Raw genomic sequence first — 26,695 nt, forward strand, 5'->3', positions numbered from 1 at the left:
AGCTCCTTTTGTTCTTTCTCTCTCTGCAGGTCTGTCTCCCTTTAATCTTTATAAATTATAATGGCTAGCACTATTTGGGCTTTTTCAGCATTCCATTAAGTGTGGAATTTTTCAATGGCTGAACGGTCTGGAGTCCTAGAGGTGATCTGAACACCCTGCTTAGGTTTGTGATTTCTTTGAGAGCCTATAGCTGATCTGTTACAGGAACAACCTCATGACTGTTGTAAGAAGAAGAAAAATATTGCAATTTCTTCAAATATGTCTTTTGGGGAAGAAATTAAGGAACCATAATGATATCTACTTGCAAACATTTCCTAGTCTGGTGTTGAAGAACAAGTGTTTCCCTATTTTTTTTCCTGTAAATCAAACACATGATAAAAGCAAGCATATGTGGATTCTAAACAAAATATGTGCTGACTCTTCATGTTTAGCTTCCTTATTGAAAACATGCAACATACAAACCTGCCAAGCCTGTCTTGTCTTACTTACAAATATGAAATAAAAGTCGTAAGTGGCTTATTATCCATATTGCTTCATGTGAAAAAAATATACTGATACTTAGTAGTATCAGGGAGTTTCAGGTACTATGTAGGGATTTTTTTTCCTTGTTGGTCTCTGATAATAACCACACATAATTAAAACATATGGAGATTTACAAAACTTATATTTTACTGAAATTTTTACAGTGGGAGATAGGAAAAGACAGCAAAGTTATTACACATTTGTTACATAAATCTGTAGATATGTGAATATGAGTGAAAAATCATAGTTACTCTAACACTAGTTTCCCCAGTTTGTAATAGAGACCAGAGTTGCATATGTCCATCTAGTTCAGAGAGGAATGCTTACATATAGGGACAGAGAGAAGGTGTAAAATTATAGCATCGTTCTAAGCAACTACTTAAATACTTCAAAATGAAATAAATGGTGTTGGCTGTTACATCTCCATTAATAAATATTTCTTATAATTGATAATTAATGTCTAAATTGCTTAGAATAGAAATTTCAATGTTTGCTAACATCCTATTTTTAATGAAGTAAATATTAGAAAAAAATTCCATACTGAAAATACTGAAGAAACTCTCTAAATATCCATGTCACAAACAGTCATGAATGAAGAGGTGCTTGGGTGCTTGGATTTATAAAGCACAAGTAAACCAAACCTATTTAATGGCTTCTGCTGATGGAATTAGCAACATAATGTGGGGAATGAGTATGATTTATATTTTGAATTTGGATTCTGTGAAGTTTTCTTAATAGAGGGTTCAAGACATTTTGACTTAAAAGAATTGATGCGAATTGGGCTAAAATTGTTTTCAGAGTTTCACCTGGATGGACAGCTCATCATCAAGATTCTTTCATGGGACAAGTGGGGTTGTATTTAACATGGGTAGCATTCCTGTTAGCCATGACCTGGAAGGGAGCATAGAGGAGATACCAATGGAATGATACTATATTGAAAGCTATTACACATTAGTGATAAAAACATACAAGAGACATGAGCAAGGACAGGCAAACCAGGATTCAACTCAGAGAGAGTACATTGTTACAACAGGAGGAAATTAGTTGGCATCAAGTACACAAGTCTCAGGGAAGTGATACTCTAAAAATTATCACAAACACCTCTCTTTCCCTTTTTGTTACCTAGTTTAAATTTCTCCTCCACAATTCTCTTTCTTCCTACAGAACTCCCACTTCATGGAGTTTTAATTGATTCCTTCAAAGGACTATTAAACCCTAAGGATACCCCAAATTAGGTATTTCTTTGTAAATAAAAGTACCGGCTACTTAAACACAGTGTGTATCATAATTGCTTCTTTCGATGATATTGTTTTTTTTTTTCAGTTAATTTGAGTCCTGAGGTACAACAGTGATTCGTTTACATTTACATTCACATACACAAACACACATGCAATCCCAAACATACTTTTAGCCTGAAAATTTAAAAAGCCATATTTGGGAGGGGGTGGGCCGTGTTTTCTTAAATTCCTGTTAGAAATTATTGTCATTTTTCTGTCACATAGATAGACACCAAATACTATTTCTTGTACCAAACTACAATAAATGAGAAGGCACAGAGGAAGCAATATTTGGTGATGTCCTTGTGTCTCCCTGTCCCACATGGTACCTTCTCGGAGGGAGTCACAGAAGGCTAACACATAAAGAAATACTTCTATTGCCGAATTTGCACAGTAACACATGATTTAATAATGAAGTATGAAGCTACATTGGAACATATACAAAAAGGTGAAATAAATATAGCTCGAGGGGAAAGAATCACTTTTTTCTTAGGAGCAAAGCAAGGAATTATAGGTTAATATTAAGAGAAAGAAGACATTTACTCTGAAAATAACAAATTAATTCAGACCACAGTGATGACCTATCCAGGGAAGAAATTTCAAATTACTTCAATAGTGTCATCCCTAATGGATTTTAAAACCAGAGCAGATCACATGCAGCAAAGCATATTAATATGTACAACAATAAGTTGGCAGAAAGAGACTGAGAAACGCTTAGGTCATTTTCATTATTATTCATCAGTTTTTAAAAATGCATCTTATATCTTAAAAGGTCTTGGAGTTTATAAACACATTTTTCTGCAGTGTTCTAGCCAAAAAATAATAAAAAAGTTCTAAAAAAAACTATACTGGAAACAATTTCAACCATTTTCTCAGCAAATTGAACATTTAGTGATATCTGTGCCAATTAATAGAATATCCTAAGATTTATAGGATAATGAGAAATTCCTGGTTCCAGAAACATGGATGTTAGACTTAGTGCTTAAGGCCATGGAGGACCTGACTTCCAAATTATATTCTAAGAGCATTTTAACCCTCCACCCTATTCACATAATCTATGTTATCACCAAACAACAACCTTATTCTCTCCTTCCTTGGTGATACACCAACATTTCCTGGGCTTCATGCCTTTGTGCATGTAATTTTCATCAGCTTTCCACACATCCAGCCACACCCCAACTCACATCCCAAACATTCCCGACACCCTTTAGATTACTCCCCTGAGTCTCTGAAGACCCTTGTTCAAATCTCTCTTCTGGTATGCTTAATTTTGTGTTTTAATTGCTTATATACTTAATTTACTTCTATCATAAAAGTGGTTCTTTTTGGTAAAAACCTTCAAGCTAAACCTTCAACCCCTGGAGAGGAATGAAGTCATTGAAATGGGGTGATGGGGCTAGATTTGTATGTACATGTGTATGTTTTCAGTCAAAAAATGGTAGAACTATAGCCATTATCATTTGAAGAAATGTAAAATATTGAGTCCAACAGGAGACAGCAAGTATAGCTTATGGGACAAGTTCAGCCTACTGCCTGGAACCCAGAATTTTATTCTTTTTGCATTTATGGTTTTTTCAAGCAGTAACAGCAGAATTGAGTTGTTGCAACTGAGAACATATGACTTACAAAGAGTAAAATATTTACTCTCCGATCATGTAAGTAATAATTTTGCCTACTCGTGGTCTAGATATGATCATCTTGAGGACAAGGGTAATGCCGTTGGTATATTTTCATCACCCCCTGTGCATACCTTAGTGTTTAAAAATCTAGAGACTAAAACCTGAAACTTATATTTCCCCCAAAACATGCTCTTATTCATTCCTTATTACAAGTCTTATTTATAGTTATCAACAAATATTTCCTTGAGTTTACAAATGCCAGTCTTACTAACTCCTCTCTCTTCATTGTTTGTAGCTATTAATCATGTCTTATTAAAATGTATGTTTTTTTGGTTGAATCATCTGAGGATTTCCTCCTTAATCTCAGTCACCCTCTTTCCTCCATATGTGACCCTTCATGGAATGTACATCCTTTTCATACATGATTATAAGCATACATTTTTGCATATATATGTATCCTCAATATAGAGTACTATTTTTCATATTTTAAGAATTTATATTTATGGTTTCATATTGTACCTACATTTCATAGAGCACACCTTTTATGTTCACTCAGCATTGTATTTTTTTGTGATTTATCCATGTTGACATATTTTCTGATTCATTCAGAATGAGGTGTTCCATCACAGGACAAAATTATTTATTTCTCTATTGATAGTCATCCAATTGTTCCAAATATTCATATTACAAATGGTGCCTGAATATCTTGGCCACATGAATGAGTTACCTTAAAGTTTATACCTAAAAATAGAAGTGCTTGTCACAGGGTATTCGTTTCCTATTACTTCTATAACAAATTACCAAACTTATTGGCTTTAAACAGCATGAAATTTGTAGTCTCAGGGTTCTACAGATCAGGGTCCAAATGGGTTTTACTGGATCAAAATCAAGGTGTCAGCAGTCCACACTTCCTCCAAAGACTCTAGGGAGAATCCACTGGCCTTTCTTTCCAGCTTCCAGAGGCTCCTGCAGTCCTTGGCTTGTGGCCTTCAAAGCCTGCAGTGCAGTGTCTTCTAGTCCCTCTTACTCTGACCCTCTGCCTCTGTCATCACATCACCTTCTCTAATTCTGTTTCCCCTGTGTCTTTCTTAAAAGGACTCTTGCAATAACTATGGGCTCATCCAGGATTATCCCCATTTCAAGATCTTTAACTCAATCACATTGTTTCCACCCTTTTACCATGTAAAGTACCGTGTTCCGTAGATTAGGATGCGATATCTTTGTGGGGACATTACTCAGCCTACCACAAGTATACACATCGAAGTTATTAGATACTGTCAGTTTTCTTTCCATTGCAGTTATAGAAATTTAAATGCAACCTTTGGTGTTTCCACATCTTCATCAACACCTGGCATTGTCAGCTTCTCTGGAAGTTATACAATCTAAACTTACTGGCATTGCTTTTAACTTTAAATTTTGTTACAATTTCAAACATACACATAAAAGATGCAAGAATAGTAAAAGGAACTTTTTTACTATTCTTATAGTAAAATATATAGAAAATATATAGTAAAATTCACTATATATTTTGCCCTACATGGTACTAAGTTGGAAATGTATGTCCCTTTAAATCTAAAGATTTCAGTGTGTATTTCTTAAGAACAAAGATATTCTCTTATTTAGCTACAATATAATTAGGCAAATCAGGAAATTTAATACTAATTCAATGCTTTCACATAATTCCCAATCATTTAAATTCTATCAATTGCCCCAATAATATACTTTATACCATTTTTTCTTTGGTTTAGGATCCAATTCAGGATCATGTATTATATATATTTGTCACCTTTCATTAGACTACTTCATCTGAAGCATTTTCTCAGTCTGATATTTTCACAAAGCACAGGCAATTATCACATAGAATGGTCTTCAATTTGGGCTTGTTGGTCCTTAAAATTTTATTCAGGTTATATACATTTTTTGGCAGGAATACCCCAGAAATGATGTTGTGACCTTCTCAGAGAATCTTATCAGGAAGCACTTGATACTGATTTACCCCAAAACTAGTGATATCTTTGGTTACTTGTTTAATGGTCTCTGCCAGATTTCTCTACCACAATGTTATTATTTTTCCCCTTGTAGTTAATAGTGATCTATGGGGACATACTTTGTTGCTATACATATCTTACTCCTCATCAAACTTTCATACACTAATCTATGGATGACTGTCCCCATCATACAATCTATATTTATTAGTTGATGTCTTATTTCACAAAAGAGTAAAACTTATCCTCCCATTTACCTATTTATTTATACTTGTTTGAACTCATGTATTTTTACTTCATTCAGTGGACTATAATCCATTCATACCATTTATTTTTATGTTCCAATTGTCCCAGATTTGATCACTTGGAGCGCCTTCAATTTGGCCCAAGAGTATTTTTAACATATTTCTATCATTCATTGAATGGTCTCTTCTATTATGGCACAAAAAGATGTTCCAGGCTCATCTCATGCTTCTATTTTATTTTCTGTCTACCTTATCTTAAGTTACAGTGAAATAAGATTAGTGAGTGGCTTGATGGTTAGTTTATGGAAAAGGAATTTGAATCCTGAAATATTATTATATAATCATCTAAATCTCTTTAAGATAAAGGGAGAAGAGAGTGTCAGCGATGTGAGAGGGAAATGCGACCAAGAAAATACCAGTATTCACTCTAACCACAACTAATCACCTAGTATTTGATGTCCTAGCCAAAGTAATTAGGCAAGGAAAAGAAATAATAAGCATCTAAATCAGAAAGGAAGAAGTAAAAATGTCTCTGCTGTTGACCACATGATCTTGTATGTAGAAAAATCCTACAGATTTCCACCAAAATATTTAAACCTACTAAACAAATTCAGTGAATTTTCAGGATACAAAATCAGTAAACATAAACCAGTTGTGCTTATAACAATGAAAAGTCTGAAAAGAATAAATCAAATGAATCAATAAAATGAATAGCCAACTATGGGATGGGAGAAAATATTTGCAAATGATAGATATGATAAAGGGTTAATATCCAAAATATGTAAGAAAAAGAAAATGCCAATACTAAGATGGTGGTGTGGATTATGGGCATTATTGTACATTTTTCACTTCTTTTCTCAGTGATGTTGCCTAGGCTGTTATGTAATATTAAAACCCAAAAGAGCTCAGCAAAGTAGTTATTGATAAAAAAAACATGTGACAGTTGTTTGAGCAGAAAGTCTTTCAGCCCCTTTTCCTCCAAAAAGAGTTATTTGAAATTTTCTAGTCCTAAACCAAAGCACTAAGATGCTTTTTTTAGAGGAGTATTCTTTCCATACATAGTATTAGTATATTAAATACTGGAGATATATATATATATATTTTCCTAGGCAACAGAAGTTTATTATATACTCTGGAGGCTGGAAATCTGAGATCGAGGTGACAGATTCTGTTTCTCTTGAGGCCTCTCTCCTGGGCTTGCTGATGGCTGCCTTCTCGCTGTGTCCTCATGTGGCCTTTTTCTCTGTGTGCTCACACATCATTGTCCAAATTCCCTCTTCTTTTTTTTGTTATATTTTGAGAGGGCATCTCTCATATTTATTGATCAAATGGTTGTTAACACCAATAAAATCCTGTATAGGGGACTCAATGCACAGTCATTAATCAACCCCAAGCCTAATTCTCAACAGTCTCCAATCTTCTGAAGCACAATGAACAAGTTCTTACATGGTGAACAGTGCAAGGGCAGTCATCACAGAAACTTTCGGTTTTGATCATGCATTATGAACTATAAACAATCAGGTCAAATATGAATATTCATTTGATTTTTATACTTGATTTATATGTGAATCCCACATTTCTCCCTTATTATTTTTATTTTTTTAAATAAAATGCTGAAGTAGTAGGTAGATGCAAGATAGGTGTAGAAAACATAATTTAGTGCTGTAAGAGGGCAAATGTAGATGATCAGGTTTGCACCTATAGGCTAAGTATTAATCCAAGCTAGACAAGGGCAACAAAACATCCATGGACGCAGAAGATTTCTCTCAAAACAGGGGGGGTGAGGTTCTAAGCCTCACCTCTGTTGATTCCCAATTTCTCACCTGATGGCCACCCTGCGACTGTGCCTGTCTTAGGTTGTTCCTCCCTTGAGGAATCTTGCCCGTCTCTGGCTAACCAGTCATCTTCTGGGGCCATACAGGGAAATGTAAAGTTGGTAAGTGAGAGACAAGCAATATTGTTTGAAAAGGTTAGCTTTTTACTTCTTTGCAGATTTATGGCCTGTGGCTTCTATGCCCAGCATTTGTCCTGAGGTATCTTTACCACTTGGAAGAATTATGATACTTGGTAATTTTCAATATGAGGCACGAATTCTACTAAGGGTTGTAATTAGCAAGGAAGAAGAAAAGCTATAGAAGTAGCAGACAGATGAAAACATGGGAAGATTGATTATTTCTTTGACATATCTTCTTGTAGAGTAACATAAGCATGTATAGGTTTTAAACTACTAATTAAATTGCGTGCACACATTAACATAGTAGGAATACAGCTACATAACCAAAGGAGACCTACAATTACCAGCCATATCCAGTGAAACCAAGGAAACCAGTTAGGTACCCTAGGCATTTATGAAAACTTATCAATGATATGATGGATATTGTCTAACTGAATTTGAATAGTTTGAGAGAAATCAGACAAATTAAAACAACACATTCCTGGGAAGTGTTCACATCCCATATGTTCTTTTAACATTAGATAGTCTATAGCCACACGATTTTGGAGCACTGCAACTTGCACTTCTCCTAATTCTTGGTTGAGTTCCTACAATATAGATCCAGTCAAATTTGTTATTTTACTGTACGTACAGGCCAGCTTAGATATCTACTTCTTTATTCCAGTGGCAAGTCCAGGAACCAGTGGGATGAATGCAGCTACAACTGCAACAGTGCCAGGATCTTTGTTGAAGTTTTTTGATGATCATCTTCTGGAATGACTCTTCAGAGGATGTTGATGTTGGAAGTTCTACATATCGTATCTTAATTCATTTTCTGGGTAGCCAAGTTAGGCTTTGATCCTCTGTATAAATGCAGACAAACCCTTTGCGCACACTTTGATATGACCTTTACATCATTGTGAAGAACCTATTGGAAATCACTACACAGGAACTGCTTTTTTTTTTTTAAGAGAAAGAAATATCAGAAAAATGTACTTCCATAGTTGATCACCTGACACCCTTTAAAAGATCAAAATTAAGGATATGTAAAGCATGCATTAGTCATTGATTTGCAGTTAATTTTATCCTATCAGGGAGTAATCCACCCCTTTTTTTCGTTATCATTAATCTACAATTACATGAAGAATATTATGTTTACTAGGCTCTCCCCTGCACCAAGTACCCCCCCACAAACCCCATTACAGTCACTGTCCATCAGCATAGCAAAATGTTGTGGAATTACTACTTGTCTTCTCTGTGTTGCACAGCGCTCCCCTTTCCCCCACCCCCCACATTATACATGCTAGTCATAATACCTCCTTTCTTCTTCCCCACCCTTATCCTTCCCTACCCTCCCATTCTCCCCAGTCTCTTACCCTTTGGTAACTGTTAGTCCCTTCTTGGGTTCTGCGATTCTGCTGTTTTGTTCCTTCAGTTTTTCCTTTGTTCTTATACTCCACACATGTGTGAAATCATTTGGTATTTGTCTTTCTCTGCATGGCTTATTTCACTGAGCATAATACCCTCTAGCTCCATCCATGTTGTTGCAAATGGTAGGATTTGTTTTCTTCTTATAGCTGAGTAATATTCCATTGTATATATGTACCACATCTTCTTTATCCATTCCTCTACTGATGGACACTTAGGTTGCTTCCAATTCATGGCTATTGCAAATAGTGCTGCAATAAACATAGGGGTGCATCTGTCTTTTTCAAACTGGAGTGCTGCATTCTTAGGGTAAATTCCTAGAAGTGGAATTCCTGGGTCAAATGGTAAGTCTATTTTGAGCATTTTGAGGAACCTCCATACTACTTTCCACAATGGTTGAACCAATTTACATTCCTACCAGCAGTGTAGGAGGGTTTCCCTTTCTCCACAACCTCGCCAACATTTGTTGTTGTTTGTCTTTTGGATGGTAGCCATCCTTACAGGTATAAGGTGATATCTCCTTGTGGTTTTAATTTGCATTTCTCTGATAACTAGCGATGTGTAGCATCTTTTCATGTGTCTGTTGGCCATCTGAATTTCTTTTTTGGAGAACTCTCTGTTTAGTTACTCTGCCCATTTTTTAATTGGATTATCTGTTTTTTGTTTGTTGAGGCGGGTGAGCTCTTTATATATTTTGGATGTCAACTCTTTATCAGATCTGTCATATAAAAATATATTCTCCCATACTGTAGGGTACCTTTTTGTTCTATTGATGGTGTCCTTTGCTGTACAGAAGCTTTTCAGCTTGATATAGTCCCAAGTGTTCATTTTTGCTTTTGTTTTTTTTGCCTGAGGAGATATGTTCAAGAAGAGGTCACTCATGTTTATGTCTAAGAGATTTTTACCTATGTTTTTTTCTAAGAGTTTTATGGTTTCATGACTTACATTCAGGTCTTTGATCCATTTTGAATTTACTTTTGTGTATGGGGTTAGACAATGATCCAGTTTCATTCTCTTACATGTAGCTGTCCAGTTATGCCAGCACCATCTGTTGAAGAGACTGTCATTGCCCCATTGCATGTCCATGGCTCCTTTATCAAATACTAATTGACCATATATGTTTGGGTTAATGTCTGGAGTCTCTAATCTGTTCCACTGGTCTGTAGCTCTGTCCTTGTGCTGATACCAAATTGTCTTGATTAGTATGGCTTTGTAGTAGAGCTTGAAGTTGGGGAGTGAGATCCCCCCTACTTTATTCTTCTTTCTCAGGATTGTTTTAGCTATTCTGGGTCTTTGGTGTTTCCATATAAATTTTTGAACTGTTTGTTCCAGTTCATTGAAGAATGTTGCTGGTAATTTGAGAGGGATTGCATCAAATCTGTATATTGCTTTGGGCAGGATGGCCATTTTGACGATATTAATTCTTCCTAGCCAAGAGCATGGGATGAGTTTCCATTTGTTAGTGTCCTCTTTAATTTCTCTTAAGAGGGTCTTATAGTTTTCAGGGTATAGGTCTTTCACTTCCTTAGTTAGGTTTATTCCTAGGTATTTTGTTCTTTTTGATGCTATTGTGAATGGAGTTGTTTTCCCGATTTCTCTTTCTATTGATTCATTGTTAGTATATAGGAAAGCCACAGATTTCTGTGTGTTAATTTTGTTTCCTTCAACTTTTCTGTATTCTGATATCAGTTCTAGTAGTTTTGGAGTGGAGTCTTTAGGGTTTTTTATGTCCAATATCATGTCATCTGCAAATAGTGACAGTTTAACTTCTTCTTTACCAATCTGGATTCCTTGTATTTCTTTGTTTTGTCTAATTGCTGTGGCTAGGACCTCCAGTACTATGTAAATAACAGTGAGGAGAATGAGCATCCCTGTCTTGTTCCTGATCTCAGAGGAGAAGCTTTCAGCTTCTTGATGTTCAGTATGATGTTGGCTGTGGATTTATCATATATGGCCTTTATTATGTCGAGGTACTTGCCCTCTATACCCATTTTGCTGAGAGTTTTTATCATGAATGGATGTTGAATTTTGTTTAATGCTTTTTCAGCATCTATGGAGATGATCATGTTGTTTTTCTCTTTCTTTTTGTTGATGTGGTGGATGATGTTGATGGATTTTCGAATGCTGTACCATCCTTACATTCCCTGGGATGAGTCCCACTTGGTCATAGTGTATGATCCTTTTGATATATTTTTGAATTCGGTTTGCTAATATTTTATTGAGTATTTTTGCATCTACATTAATCAGGGATATTGGTCTGTAATTTTCTTTTTTGGTGGCGTCTTTACTTGGTTTTGGTATTAGGGTGATGTTGGCTTCATAGAATGAGTTTGGGAGTATTCCCTCCTCTTCTATTTTTTGGAAAACTTTAAGGAGAATGGGTATTATATCTTCTCTGTATGTCTGATAAAATTCCGAGGTAAATCCATCTTGCCCGGGCGTTTTCTTCTTGGGTAGTTTTTTGATCGCCGCTTCAATTTCTTTGCTCGTAATTGGTTTGTTTAACTTTTGTGTTTCTTCCTTGGTCAGTCTTGGAAGGTCGTATTTTTCTAGGAAGTTGCCATTTCTTCTAGGTTTTCCAGCTTGTTAGCATATAGGATTTCATAGTATTCTCTAATAATTCTTTGTATTTCTGTGGCGTCTGTCGTGATTTTTCCATTCTCATTTCTGATTCTGTTGATGTGTGTTGATTCTCTTTTTCTCTTAATAAGTTTGGCTGGAGTCTTATCTATTTTGTTCATTTTCTCGAAGAACCAGCTCTTAGTTTTATTGATTTTTTCTATTGTTTTATTCTTCTCAATTTTGTTTATTTCTTCTCTGATCTTTATTATGTCCCTCCTTCTGCTGACTTTAGGCCTCATTTGTTCTTCTTTTTCCAGTTTCGATAATTGTGATGCTAGACTATTCATTTGGGATTGTTCTTCCTTCTTTAAGTGTGCCCGGATTGCTATATACTTTCCTCTTAATACTGCTTTCGCTGCATCCCACAGAAGTTGGGACTTTGTGTTGTTGTCATTTGTTTCCATATATTGCTGGATCTCCATTTTAATTTGTTCATTGATCCGTTGATTATTTAGGAGTATGTTGTTAAGCCTCCATGTGTTTGTGAGCCTTTTTGTTTTCTTTGTAGAATTTTTTTTAGTTTTATACCTTTGTTGTCTGAAAAGTTGGTTGGTAGAATTTCAATCTTTTGGAATTTACTGAGGCTCTTTTTGTGAGCTAGTATGTGGTCTATTCTGGAGAATGTTCCATGTGCACTTGAGAAGAATGTGTATCCTGTTACTTTTGGATGTAGAGTTCTATAGATGTCTATTAGGTCCATCTGTTCTAGTGTGCTGTTCACTGCCTCCGTGTCCATATTTTCTGTCCAGTGGATCTATCCTTTGCGGTGAGTGGCATGTTGAAGTCTCCTAAAATGAATGCATTGCATTCTATTTCCTCTTTTAGTTCTGTTAGTATTTGTTTCACATATGCTGGTGCTCCTGCGTTGGGTGCATATATATTTAGAATGATTATATCCTCTTGTTGGACTGAGTCCTTTATCATTATGTAGTGTCCTTCTTTATATCTTGTTACTTTTTTTGTTTTGAAGTCTATTTTGTCTGATACTAGTACTACAACCCCTGCTTTCTTCTCTCTGTTGTTTGCATGAAATAAATATGTAAATATACACCTATTTGGTGTATATTTAGCCTATGTATGTGTATTACTTGTAGCTATGTGTGCTCTCTTAAACTGTGGAATGGAACCATTATATTCCAGTTGATTATACATTTCTTTAATAATTTACAAAACAGACATACATACACACTTGTTGTCATGGCACAATTACACTTCTAGGCACTAGTAACAGAATACTAAGAAAAAAAAGTCCCAAGTAGCAGTATTAGTGTCTTATTGCTGGAATAACAAATTGCCATAGACTTAGTGGCTTAATGCAACACAAATATATTACTTATCTCTGGAAGTCAAAATCCAAAATGGGTCCCACTGTGCTAAAATAAAGTGTCAGCATGTCTGTGTTGCTACTGGAGGTTGAAGGGAAGAATATATTTCCTTCCATTTCCAACATCTAGAAGTTACCCACATTTCTTGGTTTGTGGATTCATTCCTTGATCTTCAAGGCCAGTGACACTGGACTGAGTCCTTGCACTTGCCACAGCTTTAGTTTTCCATTTAAGGACTCAGATAACCCCAGTAATTTCCCTATCTTAATGTCAACTTATTAGCAAACATAATTCAATCTGCTACCTTAATTCCCCTTCACCGTGTAGTGTAACATATTCAGTTTTAGAGATTAGGACATGGACATCTTTGAAGGACTATTGTTTTGCTGGTACAGTAGCTAAGACTGATAATATCTCTGCCATTATGAAAATTGTATTTCAATGGGGTTGGGGTACCAGCAAACATAGAAACATGTCATACATTTTCAAGAACAGATAAAGATTTGATTAAAGCAGGATAAGTGGAAAGAGATTAGTAGGGATTGGGAGGTATAAAAAGTTGACTACCTTATCTCCATATTTTAAATGAGGAATTAAGACCAAGAAGAGTTAGGCACTCTTTCCAGTGGTAATACGGCATCTATGTCTCTGTCTGCACATCTAGTGCTCTTTCCATGAGGCAGCTCTGCTTCATATTCTCAGTTTAAGATGAAAGCGAATCTTCCCATGTTACTCATAATTGCATCTGTATTGCCTGGTAGTCCTTGAAACATAATAAAGTCTTAATAATTATTATCCAATAATTAGCCATTCTTATCTCCTATTTTTCATTGCCACACTGAATCAGGAGACTATGAGAATTACTCTTCTGATATCCAGAAGTTTACTTTGAAAAATTCCTGTTATAAACAAAGCAATAGAAATATCCATAACGTATAGGTTTCCCCACATTTATCCACAGGTTTTTTTTTTTTAGTGATCCTGCAGGTGGCCAGACTCATGGATAAAATATCAATAAGCAAAGGATGTGACCTCTAAGAAAACAAAGGTATTCAAAAATTGTGACCAAATGGCCCATACAATTGTTAAGAGGTCATTTTGTAACCATAACATTTCATCAAAGTGGAATAGGACTCAGAACCAGGTTGCTTAACTATTTGACAGGGAAATAATTTTCATCACTTTCTTGATATTGCTGTTTGAGTCATCCCACTGCTTTAAAGTAGAATCCACTGATTTCTTGTTCTTTAAAATAATCCCAAATCCCTGCCATCCCATTCAAAGCCCTTCACAACCTGGATTCAATCTGCCATGCCAGCTTCCTTTTCTACCCCTGTATTCTACTGTAGACTATATCACATTACATCGTAAATGTTTCCAGTTTTCAAGAAAGTTTCTTGAATTCTGTACTTTCCTGAGAATGTTAGTTCCATAAGCACAGGGACAGCACATGTATTTTTGTAGTGTTGGTGCTCAGTACAGCCAGGCATACAATAGGGATTCAGTAGATAAGCTGTAACTGATAAGCTGAGTAAATAAAAGAATGAATTAATGTCTTTATCAGGACATGTGACTGCTCAACAATTGTGTTCTTGTTTCTTAGAGCCGTAATTACATTTATCTTCATGAAAAATATGGAACACTTTCTTTATGTTCAGTACTGAATTAGCTCTAGTATTTCCTGTTTTTTAGATTCAAGGCATTAGCTTGACTAAGTCTCATGGTAGATGACTCTAGGGAAACTGGGTCTGTACGTGCCCATCTCCTGATCAGCCATTTGCTTTGGTACATTGGAACTTTAATGGAAACTGCCTAATGTGCAGGTAAAGTCAGCAGGAAATGAAATATAGGGCATTACTCAGTGCTATCAATTGAGCAGAGCAGCAAAATGTAAATCATTGAGAAATCATGCCAGTTTGCACTTTGAAGTAAGTCTGAGAACTTCCCAATGGCCTACAGGTCCCAGGTCCACCCTAGAAAGCTGAGGAGCAGTTCTGTTCCCTGTAAGGCTCAACATGATGCCAGCAACTCTGAACTCTAGAAAAGGGAAGTGAAGACATTGTATTTTTTCCCTATGCTCTGTGGTTGTCTAGCCCTTTCATGTACATACATTATAATACGTAACTTTAAGTGTGTCACTTTGGTTCTCCAAACTTCAGTTACTTAATTTATAAATGAAAATGGCATCTATTCTACCTAGTTGGCATAGTTATATTTGAACATTGAATAAAATATGCAGAAGAACTTGGGTAGCAGATCTTGTCAGTTTTCCACCCATAACTCTAGTGTCTTGAGTTCTGCAGACATGGCTTTTTTTTTGCTGGATCTGTGGAAAACCACACTGCCTATGTGCTCATGTGTGCTTGGACATACAGAACTGGTGGAGTGTTGGGAAATTAACACCTCCAGGAGCATAATTTTTTATATAAAAATTAGTATGTAAATATTGCATAGTATATATTAGCATATGAATATTCCAATTGCCCAATATTTCAAGTTACCTAATTGTGATGTGTGTGTTTTGTACCAACTTCCAGCATCCAAGCAGAATTTAGCTCAGATTGCACACCATGAAAGCTGGCTTAGTAACACAACTTGGCTGCTTTCCATTCTGTTTATCACATCTTTACTTGCGCTCATCTGAATCTCCCTATTATCCTGCTTAGAAAGGAATCCTGATCTCGTGACCTGCACCAAAGAGAACCCAGGTGACAGCTAGTGCAACACCAAGGGCCACCTGACAGAGGAATGATGATGATTATTTTGATAAATTAGAAACCTAAAGCTAAAACAACATTCTGTGTTTGGGGCCTCCTAAGTCACATGAGGAATGGTTTGTGAGGGGATCTGGCTGATAGGCTGAGGCAGGGTTAGAAGCAGAGCAAGGCAAGGGTCTAGCTGAGCCCATGGACTTAGCCTAGGGGCAGATCATCAGACTTCAGCTCTGAGAAAAAACATTTTTCAAACCCAGTAGTGCTCTATGGGTTCATGAGTATAACTCAGGCAAAGAAAGGAGTGGTGGCAAATTACCCCTTAGGCACATCTCAATATGTGGTGTAAAGAAATGCAGAACATCAAGAATCAGGATAAAATTTAACTGCACCTTAGAACAAAACCACCCGGTTTACGTAGAAACTGCCTGAGGCTAACATTCCTGGACCCTGCCCTAAGTTAGATAACTAGGAGTGGGCGACCCCCTAGGGCCAAAACTCGTGATAAGTCAGAAAGGAATAGGCAACCGGTGTGTTCCCCTTTCAGTTTTATTGGCTAAAGTATAGAATGTGTTCCAAATTCATTGGTTGTGGTAACGTGGGGGCTTCGGTGCAACAGCTGTGAAAACCCTATATAATCCATACCTAAAGTTGCTTGGAGGTCGGCAGCTCAGACTACCTGCGAGTCAGGAGAGGTGCTGTCAGCCGCAGCTAGCTGGCTGATTAAAGACTTTGCTTGAATTTACATCTCCTCATCTGTGTGGTTTGTTCTCTGAAGGAACCTCGGAGTCTCGGACCCTAACATTTTGGGGGCTCATCTGGGATTGGAGCAACTTCCCTGAGAACAAGGGATGGCTGGAGGCAAGGTCTAATTGTCCGGACAGGGCAGTGTAATTCGAGGGTCGCCCCCTCGTGTCTGCATAAATCCAGTATAAAGTGGGAGTCGCCATCCCGTGTCTGGTCTCGGGTTAGTGATCCCGAGTAAGGAAGTCCGGGTTGGTAATCCCGGCCCCCAGGTTAGTGACCCTGGGTGAAGCCCAGGTAACCAATCCTGGCCCTAAGGTCCGAGTGACTCGGCCTTAGGAAGGTAAGTCCAATCAGCAGGAATCTGGCACCTGAGGAGGAAAAGGTCGAGCTCGTCACCCTGCGGCAGTCCGAGTGAATGCCTTCGGGGGGGTCACGAGAGACTTTGAGGATCCTGAAAGTGGTGAGTGTGGTGCGCACCAGAGTGAGAGAAGGACCGGTCTGAGCAGTGCGATCAAATGTGGTGTGTGTGTTTGGTGATATTGTTGATTGTTTTATTGTGTTTTGGTTTATATTTCTTTTTGCACTTTTCCCTTTAAGTTTCTCTTACTCTGAGGCTCTCCTGTTCTTTCCATCCCTCCTTTCTGCCACTAAATCATTCCCCTGCAGGCACGGGTCGGGCAATTAAGAGCCATTAGGGTGCCCACCGCTAGAAGACTCCCGTGACAGGATAAGGGGGTCACAGCCGCGAATCCCAGATAAATTCGCGTCCCCCGCAGAAGAAAAACTGTGCAATGACAGGCACCTGTTCACAAGCACATACACCAGTCATCTTGTTTAAAGTGGCACTTCTACCTTTCGCCTTTGTCTTCCTTGTATTATTCACCATGGGCCAGACTCAGGCTACTCCTAAAGGTCTGATCCTTTCCCACTTTCTGAAGGTCAAGGAACAGGCCCTAAACATGAGTCTTAGTATCAAGAAAAGTAAGCTTGATACCTTTTGCTCAGTCAAGTGGCCCTCCTTTGGAGTAGGCTGGCCGACCCAGGGGTCTCTTTCCCTGGAACTTATTGACAAGGTCAAAGCCGTCATTTCTTGGCCAGACCCTGAGGGCCACCCTGACCAACTTCCCTATATTCTTGTCTGGGAGAATTTGGCCAAGAATCCCGCTTCCTGGCTGAGGCCTTTTTTGATGGGGAAACCTCATGCGGAACCACTTAAAACCTCTGTCTTAGTTGCCCAGGAAGAGTTAAAACCTTCTGATCACAGGGCCAAGAACCCTGTGTGCCCGAGTGCGCTGCCTGTTCTCCCTGACAGTTCCCCCCTCTACCCCCCTCTGCCGATTGAGTGGCCACCCCCATATGCAGGAGAAGGGGATGAAGCTGCTGGAGGGGTAGAAAACGAGGTTGGGGAGCCCAGCAGGGACCAGGCAGCCACAGCTTCCCCAGACTCTTCAGCAGGAGAAGGCAGGAGGCCGGAAAGAGCTTCCTCACGCTCCCCCGCCATGGCCCCATGCTGGGCGCCAGGTAGAGCAGGAGGAATGCAGTTGAGGCCTCGAGGGGCAAGGGAGCAAGAAGGGGAGGCTCCCTCCTCCACCTCAGAGGAAGCAGTGCTGGTTCTGCCCATACGTGCCATCGGTGCAGGCTGTCCGGGTGGGGCCCAGCAATATCAGTATTGGTCCTTTTCATCTAGTGACCTTTATAATTGGAGGACTCAGAATCCTCCCTTCTTGGAGGACCCCAAGTGTCTTATAGGTTTGGTAGAGTCCATTATGTTCACCCATTGTCCCACTTGGGATGACTGCCAGCAGTTGCTCCACACCCTATTCACAACGGAAGAGCGAGAGTGCATCCTCAATGAAGCCAGAAAAAATGTCCTCGGAGAAAATGGAAGACCTACTACCCTCCAGCCCAACATCGACGAGGCGTTTCCACTTACATGCCCAAACTGGGACTTTGGGACAGCAGAAGGTAGGGAGCGTCTCCTGGTCTACCGACAGACTCTAATGACCAGTCTCCAGGTGGCCGCCAGACGGCCCACTAACCTAGCTAAGGTAAAAACTATTGTTCAGGGGGAAAAGGAAAGCCTGGCCGCGTATCTGGGGAGGCTTTTTGATGCTTACAGGCAATATACCCCCATAAACCCAGAGGCAGAGGAACATAGATCAGCTGTAGTCCTCTCATTTATCAACCAGGCAGCCCCTGATATCCAGAGGAAACTCCACAAGCAGGATGACTTAGGAGAGATCTCTATTAGAGAAATGCTGCAGCAGGCGGTGAAAGTCTTCAATGCTAGAGAGACTCCGGAGGATAGGGAAGAAAGGCTGAAGAAAGAGAAATGGGAAGTGCAGGAGAAAAATAGGAAAGAAGACAGAGTGTTTCAGAAGAGGGAGAACAAGAAGCAAAGAGAAGAAATGGCTAGGATATTCTTAGCCGGGGTAAAAGGAAGCCCTAGATCACCTCGAAAAAAGGGACCCCGCCCATCTCGGCTAGGGCGAGATCAGTGCGCCCTGTGTAAAGGATATGGGCACTGGAAGAGGGAGTGCCCCAAAAGGAAAGAACAAGGAGGAGGGAACCCCATTGAGACCCTCCACTTAGGAGAGGAGAATTGATGGGGACGGGGCTAGGCACCCCTCCCCGAGTCCTGGGTAACCCTGTGCGTGGAGGGGACTCCCATTGGGTTCATGGTAGATACTGGGGCACAGTATTCAGTTCTCAACCAAGCCCACGGCCCCCTAAACCCAGGACACACAAGTATAGTCCAGGGAGCGACAGGGTCCAAGAAATGTGCCTGGACTACTAACAGAAAAGTGGACCTAGGAAGGCATCAGGTCTCCCACTCATTCCTGGTCATACCTGAGAGCCCCGCACCATTGCTGGGCAGAGACTTATTAACCAAAGTCGGGGTGCGCATCCATTTTGAACCCGAAGGGATAAAGATCATGGACAAAGAAGGGCAGTTTCTACAACCAGTGCATGTACTAATCCTATCCCTAGCCAATGAGCATCACCTGTTTCAGGCAGATCAAGAAAAGGGGGGCCAGGGAGAAATGGACTCTTGGTTGCAGAAGTTCCCTTCTGCATGGGCCGAAACCAGAGGAATTGGTCTCGCCAAACATCTGCCCCCAGTTGTTGTTCAGCTGAAAGCCGCGGCCCTGCCCATCGAATCTGGCAGTATCCAATACCAGAAGAGGCTAGGAAAGGGATAGCACCCCATATCCACCGACTGTTAGAAGCAGGAGTCCTTAAATCCTGCCAATCTGCATGGAATACACCCCTGCTTCCAGTAAGGAAGCCTGGTGGCAGAGAATACCGACCTGTGCAAGACTTGTGAAAGGTTAATGAAAGGATTGAGGATATCCACCCCACAGTGCCCAACCCTTACACCCTGCTCAGCCACCTGCCACCCTCACATGTGTGGTATACTACTCTGGACCTGAGAGATGTCTTCTTCAGCATCCCCCTTTCTGAAGTTAGTCAGCCTTTGTTTGCCTTTGAGTGGCAAGAACCAGGGGGAGGAAGAAAAGGACAGCTTACCTGGACTAGGCTACCACAGGGTTTCAAGAATTCTCCCACCTTATTCAATGAAGCCCTAAGCCAGGACCTGGAGCACTTTTGCAGGAGCCACCCCCGTGTGACACTGCTGCAGTATGTGGATGACTTGTTGCTGGCCACCAAGACCCATGAGGAGTGCGAAGAAGCCACAGGGAACTTGCTGGCTGAACTAGGCGAACTGGGATATTGAGCCAGCGCCAAGAAAGCCCACATCTGTCAAAGGTCAGTGATCTACCTGGGGTACAAAATATCTAACGGAGACAGGTGGCTAACACAGGCCATGAAATGAACTATTCTGACTATCCCCATCCCTTTCTCACCCCGGGGAATGAGGGAATTTCTTGGCTCAGCCGGGTTCTGCAGGCTCTGGATTCCAGGGTATGCAGAAATAGCCCGACCGCTATACGAGGCGACCAAAGAAGGGCCAGGCTGGCAATGGACTCAGGAACGACAAGAGGCTTTTGACAGACTAAAAGAAGCTCTCCTCCGGGCCCCCACCCTATCTTTACCAGACCCAGAAAAACCCTTCATCCTGTTTGTAGATGAAAAGAAAGGAGTGGCTAAAGGAGTCTTGGCTCAGCAGCTAGGCCCATGGAAAAGACCTGTGGCCTATTTGTCCAAGTGACTAGACCCAGTGGCCTCTGGATGGCCACCTTGTCTGCGTATCCTAGCAGCTATTGCTCTACTGGTAAAAGCGGCAGACAAGCTCACCTTTGGCCAGAACCTGAGGGTAACAACCCCACATACTGTAGAGGGGATCCTCAGGCACCCTCCAGGAAAATGGATGACGAATACAAGACTCATCCATTACCAAGGGCTCTTACTAGATTCTCCACAAATTGCCTTCTCTGACCTGGTGACCCTAAATCCTGCCACCCTTCTGCTAGACCCAGATCTGTCGACACCCATCCACGACTGTAGAGATATTCTTTCCGGAATTGTCCAGGTGCGAGCAGACTTAAAAGATGCCCCGTTACTGAACTGTGAACTAAATTGGTACACAGATGGGAGCAGCTTTGTGCAGGAGGGAGTCAGGAGAGCAGGGGCAGTGGTGGTGACCCACGAGGGAGAAGTAGTCTGGAGCACAGCCCTGCCCCCTGGCACCTCACCACAGAAGGCGGAACTTATTGCTCTTGCTGAGGCCCTGGAGAGAGCAGAAGGCAAGCGGGCCAACATCTACACAGATAGAAGGTATGCCTTTGGCACTGTCCATGTCCATGGTGTCATCTACTGGGAAAGAGGATTCCGCTCCATGGAAGGAAAGGAACTGAGGAATCTACAAGAAGTCCAAAGATTACTAGCTGCCATCGAAAAACCGAAGGTGGTAGCAGTTATACATGTACCAGGCCACCAATCAAAGAAGACGCCTGAGGCCACCGGCAACAAGCATGCTGATGCGGAAGCTAGGAAGGCGGCCCTCTCAGACTCCCTTGTGCTTGCAGCCCTCGAAATACCTATACCTGAACTGCCCGCCCTGCCACCCAAACCTGAGTATTTCCCTCAGGATCTTGAGTGGATTAGGAAACAAGTCTCAGGGAAAGTAGTTGGGGAGGGAAATTGGAGTAGGGACCAAGAAGGTAGATTGGTCCTGCCAGAAGCATTGGGACAGTACATGCTTGCTAATCTGCCTAAGTCCACCCATCTAGGCTGGAAAAAGCTGCTCAGCCTTTTCCAGTCTGCGCAGTTGGTGTTTCCCCACCAGAATGAGGCAGCTCATCAGATCACGAGAGAATGCAGCAGCTGTACAATGCTAAAACCAGCCCCAAGAGGGCCACACCCAGCAGGTACTCGGGAAAGGGGGAGGGCTCCAGGGAGGAGCTGGGAAATAGACTTCACCGAAGTAAAACCAGGGAGGTATGGATATAAGTATTTGCTAGTTATAGTGGATACCTTCTCAGGGTGGGTGGAGGCTTTTCCAACCAAGTATGAGACCAACCAGGTAATAGCAAAAAGATTAATTGAAGAAATTATCCCCCGATATGGGATCCCTGAGGCCATAGGCTCCGATAACAGCCCGGCTTTCGTTAGCAAGATCCTGCAGGGACTGGCCCAGGATTTGGGGGTAGATTGGAAGTTACATGGTGCATACAATCCACAAAGCTCTGGGCAGGTAGAGAGGATGAATCGGACCCTGAAGGAGACCCTTTCTAAATTGGTAGTGGAGACTGGTGGAGACTGGGTGACCCTCCTTCCCTTAGCCATCTTCCGCACTCGGAACTCCCCCTATGTACATGGATTAACTCCATTTGAGATAATGTATGGGGCCCCTCCACCTATAACTCAGCGAGTGCAGCTTCCCGGGGCAAAGGACCCGGCCCCTGACTATCTGAATGTATTACAAATTCTCGTCAAAGTGCAGCAGGAAATCTGGCCCATGATTAGAGCATATTATGAGGGCGGGAAGATTCCGAGCCTGGAACATGGCATAGTCCCAGGAGATATGGTATGGGTCAAGAGACACCAAGTAAAGACTCTTGAACCCAGGTGGAAGGGACATTATGTTGTGTTGTTTACCACCCCCACTGCTCTCAAGGTTGATGGTATCGCTCCCTGGGTGCATCACACCCATGTTCGGAAGGTCCTGCCTCATAAAGATCCAGAAGCCTGAGGAGAAAAGTGGAAGGTGCAGCAGCATCCTGTGAATCCCCTAAAACTACACTTAAGCCAAAGATGAAGGGGATTATGCTGATAAGTGCCTTAGTCACCATCCCCCAGCTCGAAGACACCAACCCCCCTCAGCCATGGGACCTGACCTGGATGTTGGTAAATGGCACAACTGGGGAGGTCATCGGTACCATGGAACACAGGGCGCCACTCGGAACCTGGTGGCCTGACCTGTTTTTCTGCCTTTGATGGATCAACCAAGGTTACTTGACCCTTTGGGGACTGGGGCCCTACACCCCTCCGGATAGCGCCCAGGGATTTTATGTTTGCCCAAAAACAGGCTAAAGCGATGCATGTGGGTGGGGGCCCTTCTGGTGTGCTAGCTTGGACTGTGTAACCTCGAACGATGGGGGTCAGAAATGACCAGTTAAAAAAAGGGATGCTGTCAAATTTTCTTATGTCAATCAGGATGTCCCATGGCACATGCCCAGGGACAAGGCTTGTGACCGGGACAGGGATTGGGTACGAATTCAATTCACCGAAATGGGCAAAAAAACTGAGGTGTCGCATTGGATAAATGGGCTAACATGGGGGATAAAGTATTATAAATCTTGGGGACATGAGGAAGAAGGCTCAACCCTAAACATTAAATTAACTGTGTCAGCTCCCATGCCAGCTCCCAACGCCGCCGTAGGTCCTAAGCAGGTTACAACTCCCCAGATCCTTGTTCTGGGCCAAAAAGGTAAGAAAATGTTGACCAGAACGCCGGCCCCAGAACCCATAAGAGAACCGGGTCCATTGACCTCTGAGTTAGGAGCCCAGCACGCCCCTTCTGGGTTAGACAATCCCTTGTGGGAAATGGTACAGGCAGCAGCAGAGACTTTGAACCACACTACTCCCTCCCTTGCCAATCCCTGTTGGTTGTGCTACCTAGGTTCACCCCCCTTTTATGAGGTGATTGGGATAAATGGCTCCTACATTATCACTGATTCCTATCCCACTTATTGGGACAATGGACCACCGGGGATCTCGATCACTCAGGTTTCAGCCGCTGGTACATGCGTAAGCACAGTCCCGATGATCCGAACCAGTTATGCTCTTCTTATACCTACACTACGTGGAGGAGCATAAGTGGATCATGCCCTCCTCAGGTTGGTGGTTTTGTTCAAAGACAGGCCTCAGTCCAGCCCTACCTACCTCTGTGCTCAACGCTAACAGTGAGTTTGTGTGATGGTGGCCATTCTACCTCGCCTAATATATCACTCTCATGAGTCTTTCCTTTCCTATTGGGAAGAAAGGCCGAGCCCCCACTAGAGCAAGAGGGAGGTTGTTACCGCCCTGACCATTGGGACCCTCTTCTCCCTAGGGATAGCAGGGGCAGGCACTGGGGTCACAGCCCTTGTAACTCGGGAAAAAGGGCTCACAGCCCTGAGGCTGGCTGTCGACAGGGACCTAGAACAACTCCGACAGACAATATCAGACCTGGAGCAATCCCTCACCTCCTTGTCAGAGGTGTTCCTACAGAATCGAAGGGGCCTGGACCTCTTGTTCTTAAGAGAAGGTGGACTGTGTGCAGCCTTAAAGGAAGAATGTTGTTTCTATGTAGACAAGACAGGTGCAGTAAGAGATTCCCTAGCCAAACTAAAGAAAGATCTAGAGAAGAGGCGTAAAGAATATGAAAGTGGCGAGGGATGGTTTGAGTCTTGGTTCAAATACAAACCTTGGTTCGTTACCCTCCTCTCGGCCGTTGCAGGGACACTGGCCATCTGCTGTTGTTGCTTATGATTGGCCCGTGCATAATTAACAGCCTTGTTAGGTTTGTGCGAGAAAGAATTGACACTGTCCAACTTTTGGTCCTGCGTCAAAGGTATCAGGCCCTAAATGCAGCTGTGGAAGATTCCTCAGTCTGATCAAGAAAAGGGGGGAAATGTAAAGGAATGCAGAACATCAAGAATCAGGATAAAATTTAACTGCACCTTAGAACAAAACCACCCGGTTTACATAGAAACTGCCTGAGGCTAACATTCCTGGACCCTGCCCTAAGTTAGATAACTAGGAGTGGGTGACCCCCTAGGGCCAAAACTCGTGATAAGTCACAAAGGAATAGGCAACCGGTGTGTTCCCCTTTCAGTTTTATTGGCTAAAGTATAGAATGTGTTCCAAATTCATTGGTTGTGGTAATGTGGGGCTTCAGTGCAACAGCTGTGAAAACCCTATATAATCCATACCTAAAGTTGTTTGGGGGTCGGCAGCTCGGACGCTACCTGCGAGTCAGGAGAGGTGCTGTCGGCCTCAGCTAGTTGGCTGATTAAAGACTTTGCTTGAATTTACATCTCCGCATCTGTGTGGTTTGTTCTCTGGAGGAACCTCGGTGTCTCGGACCCTAACAGTGGGAACATCCATGGCATAGAATTTAGCTCTAAAAGGGACCTTACTATCCTACACCAGTTTACCCATAGCCTGTTTTTCTGTCACTTTTAGCAGACTGACTTTCAAAACTGTCCCAGGGGAGAAAAAACTGAGAAAGGAAGTAAATAATGATGGGACTGAATTATTCCCCATAGTGTAAAATAAGAAGCCATGAGCTCATATTGATTTAAACATTTAAAGAAGGAATAAATGGTGGGGTTAGGATGGGTCTTCCTTAAAGCAGAACTCCAACCCAAGAATTATAATTGTTTCAATCAAGAATAATCTATGGATGCTAAGCAAAAGTACAATGAGAAACGAGATATTTACATAACTTCAAAATATCTTTCTATATGATACTAATTATAAAGGGGAAGAATGTGACTTTACAGCAGATACATTTGGCAAGTACCACCTGATCTTCCCCAGTTAAAAGACATTATAAGACATATGGACATCATGAGCCAGAGAAAAGCATGATACACTGAGAAGGCACAACACTACTTCTGTGGCATTCTTGCCGAAAATACATAGTCATAAGCAAACCTTAGACTAAGTCAAACTGTTGGGAATGTTCAGTAGAAAGACAGACATGAGCAGCTGGAAAAGGGGAAGCTAAGGCTCAAAGAAGAAGCCTCCCAGATAAAGTTCAAAGAAAAAGCTGCCAAACTCTGCCCAGGTAGGGGTCCCATGTGGAGACAACATGGGCTTTGCAGTGAGCCTATGTAATCAGACACACAACCAGATGACAATCGAGCAGAACTAAGGAACTGCCTGAATTACACCTCAGCCTGGGGAAAGGATAGGCTCACTGAGAGGGTGGCTTTGTAGATGGACCTGTCAGTCAAATGACCCCACCCTGTCAGTCAAAGAGATGCCTTCTAACCAGAATGGAGTATATAAGCCTCCCACCTAATGGATCAATGCGTTTGTCACCTGCTCCTCCCTTAGAAAGTATTCAAGTAAAACTTACCCTCTGCTTTGCTGTTGTGTCTCTGCCTTTCAATTCTCTGCTACAGCAGGGGCAGGAACAGAGGAAAACAAACCCAACTCTCATAATGAAACTAAGAAACATTCTATATACTTACTCCCCAGTATTCTTGAGCAATATCAGGATTATGAAAGACAATTATCAGTGAAATAATTTTTCCAGAATAAAGGAAAATAAGAAGCACATGGCAACTAAAGGCACCCTCATCTTTCATTAGACCCTGAGTCAGTATAAGAACTTGTGGGCCAGCTGGCAAAAGTGGTCTGTAGATAGAAGGACTTACATTGTCTCAAGGTTAATTCCCTGATTTTGATCACTGAACTGTGGTTATGTAAGATGTCAACATTTGGAGAATCTGGGCAAAGGGTCTAAGAAACTCATGTACTTTTTTGAACAATTCTGTTGAAGACTAAAATTATTTCAAATTACAACTAAAAAAACTTTAAAAATATTATAGACAGGTTCATTCAAGGTGATCCACACATTAGTCAGCAAGTTGTCAACCCCAAATCTCAAAACTAAGGACCGAAGTTTGGAAATCATACACTGTTTAAATTAAGCTTTGGTATTATAGCAGAAACTGTTTAATGAAAATATTGTTATGGGTCATTTGCTTCTTTAAGGTTATTATGCTCAGTGAAGTAAGTCAGGCAAAGAAAGAAATACCAAATGATTTCCCTCATTTGTGGAGTATAACAACGAAGCAAAACTGAAGGAACAAAACAGCA

The 26,695-nt window shown here is 41.2% G+C and overlaps 1 long non-coding RNA gene across 2 annotated transcripts in view; it reads right to left on the reverse strand.

The window, feature by feature from the left end:
* LOC140846530 (uncharacterized) overlaps positions 1 to 25,981 on the reverse strand; it is a 135,767-nt gene extending 109,786 nt beyond the window's left edge. For both annotated transcript variants that reach the window (XR_012125707.1, XR_012125706.1), the window contains exons 1-2: positions 25,950 to 25,981; positions 24,288 to 24,473 (exon numbers count right to left, since the gene is read on the reverse strand). This is a non-coding gene — a long non-coding RNA (uncharacterized lncRNA). The remainder of the gene's footprint in view (positions 1 to 24,287; positions 24,474 to 25,949) is intronic.
* Positions 25,982 to 26,695: the final 714 nt, after the last annotated feature.

This window comes from Manis javanica, chromosome 15, assembly GCF_040802235.1.
Source record: "Manis javanica isolate MJ-LG chromosome 15, MJ_LKY, whole genome shotgun sequence".
NCBI lineage: Eukaryota > Metazoa > Chordata > Mammalia > Pholidota > Manidae > Manis > Manis javanica.